The sequence below is a fragment of the Triticum dicoccoides genome, chromosome 7A (assembly GCF_002162155.2).
Source record: "Triticum dicoccoides isolate Atlit2015 ecotype Zavitan chromosome 7A, WEW_v2.0, whole genome shotgun sequence".
Lineage (NCBI taxonomy): Eukaryota > Viridiplantae > Streptophyta > Magnoliopsida > Poales > Poaceae > Triticum > Triticum dicoccoides.
The window spans coordinates 83,211,385-83,214,849 of record NC_041392.1 but is presented as its reverse complement, the minus strand read 5'-3'; the positions used below and the strand labels follow the sequence as shown (position 1 = coordinate 83,214,849).

The window sequence follows — 3,465 nt, the reverse complement described above, 5'->3', positions numbered from 1 at the left end:
GGGAGGGGGGGCAATTCGAGCTTTCCTTCCTTCGCTACTTCTTCAGGTGGGCAATCCTTGGTTCACTTCAATGTCTGTGGGTGAGATGCTATCCAGTGTAGAGAATATGAGTAATGCAAAATGTGCTAACGAATAGCCGAGGGAGGTAAACGCTGGACCTTTCAGACAGGAGCAAAGTTTTCTGATGATAACCCTCTTGCACCAGTTGAAATCCTCTAATATAGATGGTTCATATAGTTTTCCAGTATCTACATGTAGCGCACTGCTTTAGAATTGTTTTGCATATGTTATCTGAACATTGGGTGGTTCTCAAATTCTACTAAAATGATTAGCTTGAATAGCCGAGGTAACTAGTAGTAAACATGACCATCTGGCGGCATGTTTTATTGCTTGCTGGTTGCATGTTGCATGTCATCATGACTGATCATGAATCGTGACCATCTACCAGTGTATTTCACTCCGTGGTCTTCCCAATTTTCTTCAATTATGAACTGTGAAGCTTATAACTTTGCAAAAAGATGTTTCATGCAATGGATGCACTTGATTTTCTTGCATGCTTCCATGTGTTGGTTTGAAGTACCACACCATCGATCGATAATACCACAAGTGGGCAGGCTGCTAGCAATCTCTGTTCTTTCTTCTAGTATGATACATCCACCTCCATTTGGTATGACATGCTATTGTGATGTAGAACTGCTGCTGCTGAATCTGAATGTACACCGGTATGCATGTTGCAGGCAATGAACTCTTGTGCAGCGGAAAATATCTGGAAGCAGCAACTCACTTACCGAAGCTCTGAATAGAATCCAAATGAACCCGCAGTAAGGATTTTGGTTTACAGCGGTAATGCCTTATATAACATCTGAAGGCAAATTCTATGAGCTGTTTTATTATCTGTTATTAATCTGTCGCAGCACTTTTATGAGTTGTCATACTTTATCTAATACATTGGTTAAATTTGTTTCTCCATTCAAGTTAGATGGATCTCTGATTATTAAAATTTCATCTATGATCTGTCTTATTTGTTTTACATCGTTAGCTGCAAGGCATGCTCCCGGGGCACCGTTTTATCTTGGCACCCTGATTACTGTAATATTTCACTATATGATGATAATGCTACTTTTATGATTGGCCATCCAGGTTTTTAGAAACAGAGCTCAAGGTCACATCTTTCTCAGAGCTCTGCCTGAAGGTCTGGATGATGCGGGAAAATGTATTGCGCTGGATCCTACTTATCTGATGGGTTATGCGTGTAAATCGAAGGTTCAAGCCCTGATGCAGAATTATGAAAGTGCTATGGCAACATACATAGAAGTGTGATCCAAACAGTACCATTGTAATTGATGGCTTTAAGAGGTAGCATCCCAGTCTTCTGTTTGCCTTCTTAACGTTATAATGAACTAATATTTGTGTTCATTGGGCTAGATTGCGACATGCATTGAGAGGTCTAAAGGCGGTGACGTTGGGCCTGAGGATTTAGAAGACATTTTGGTTAGTCTAGTTTATTTCTATGCGACAAGGCTTCCATCATTATTTGTTTCTGTTCAATTTTCCACACACTTTTCTTGCATGCGTGGTTTACTGTGACTCTGGTAGTCCTTGTGCAGCAGGGAACAAAGAAACTGTACCTTGACTGGCAATGAGAAACCTTCTAATTAGTAGTTAATCGTTACCCCTTCAAAACAATCTGATTGAGCTTTATTATCCTCAGTGTCTAATTATTTGGTCTCAGTGATCTACTGACAGATTGACATTCGGACATTGATTTGTGTAAGGAAGTTTCTGATGAGCCCTCCAGGTGGATTAAATCTGAACGAGTGGTAAGTTCATATCATGATGTCCTAAAGAATTGTTGTGATAAGCATATTTATTTTTGAAAAAAAGCTATCTTATCTAGACCTGAGGGTCGCACATTAGCCTATTGGATATGCGTGCACTCTCTAGATTAAAACTCCTTCCTACAACTTATTTAGACTGGGTACTATTGGTGTTAAATGAAACCATATTAATCAAGCCATCTATCACCGATAAGTATGAATGGAAGGATGTGATTTTTGCAGGCCAGGGTATCAGAGGCAAACAAGGTCCAACGACGGGAAGAAACTGAGGAACATCTTTCCATGATACAACAAGAGTTGCAACAAGTTAAAGCACGACAAGATGAGGTCGCTGATGAGCTACGAAAGCTAATAAGCATAATGAGCATGTTCAACATCAGCTCTTGGAGTCCAAAAAGGGTCATAGTGAGGAACTTTAGAGAGCCAATGAGCATAGTTTGAATCTTCAACATCAGCTCTCGGAATCCAAAGAGCGGTATAATCAGCTTCAGTCCAAGGATGACAACTTGCTAAGGGACGAGATACTGCACTCAAAGAGGTAGAAAAGTTATGCCGGAGAAGAAGTACGATGATGCCCTGCTAGTTTTCATTATCTGAACTGAAGTGAGCAACAGAAAATTTCATACTACTTCGTTGAAGTTCAGAGAATGCGGGTTTGCCTCTGGTGTCCTCCGGAACATGGAAGCTGTTATAAAGATCCCAATCTGTAGTTAAATCGTCAATCAATCTCATGGGCATGAACCTGGTTAAATTTGTGTCCTAAGTTCCCCTCCGACCTAATCGCCATGCCGGAATAGCGCACCAAGGATCTGCTAGAATCAGCTCTGACAGATAAAAGGAGGTATATATTACTAAAATGCGGATCTAGAGTTTTTAGCCAGTAACTATAATTAAGGAAATAGACACAATCAGGCAAGATAGATCTAAAAATGGATATCTCACCAATGAAATTATACGAAATACTAGACCATGATGGCGCGCGTTGCTGCGCCCATTAATTTTGGTGGTAGAATTATCTTAATTTACATGATCCAGTCTATATAGTCACAATGCATGCATAGGTTAAATTTGCATGAACCGGTCCATATAGTTGATCTAAACATGTTTGCATCGTTTGGAAATCTTTAGCTTGCTGCTCCCAACACAATTTCAGATAACAGTAATTGGTTGGGCTGGAATGTACCTTCGCATGGTAAAACAATATTGCAAGGAACATCCAAGTATCGTTTCCTCCTTGCTCATTGTGATATGTGGCAGTATCCAAGTGGTGAAGAGTCATATATTGTCACTGGCATTTGGTCATGCCACTTATCCCACATCTTATTGAGTTCATTGATCTACTCTGAAAAATATAGCCATCCATAGTAGTACATCCCAACCCCAACTCATATGCTTGGTCTGAAGTATCCTAGCCATGCATGATCTTCATACTGACAAGAATGAGAAGCATGTTAACTCATTTGGGTACGACATACATTCTTCATACCAATTATTTCATCTAAGACACATAAATTTTGCAGCTAGCTTGAGCAAATGCAACTGAACTTATCTTCGATGAATGAATGAGACACAAAAAAAGGTGGGAACTGAGAGGTGAACATGAGGATATAAGATGATCTCCAAGTTT

The 3,465-nt window shown here is 39.9% G+C and overlaps 1 long non-coding RNA gene across 3 annotated transcripts; it reads left to right on the top strand.

Annotated features, from left to right (window-relative positions):
- Positions 1-17: 17 nt before the first annotated feature.
- Positions 18-2,481, top strand: LOC119330351. 3 transcript variants are annotated; one of them, XR_005160060.1, is made up of 6 exons: positions 18-80; positions 738-843; positions 1,141-1,356; positions 1,426-1,491; positions 1,747-1,820; positions 2,061-2,481. It is a non-coding gene; the product is annotated as an uncharacterized LOC119330351 (long non-coding RNA). The 3 variants fall into 3 exon arrangements; XR_005160059.1 differs by having other exon boundaries at positions 26-843; XR_005160061.1 differs by having other exon boundaries at positions 26-843; positions 1,733-1,820.
- Positions 2,482-3,465: the final 984 nt, after the last annotated feature.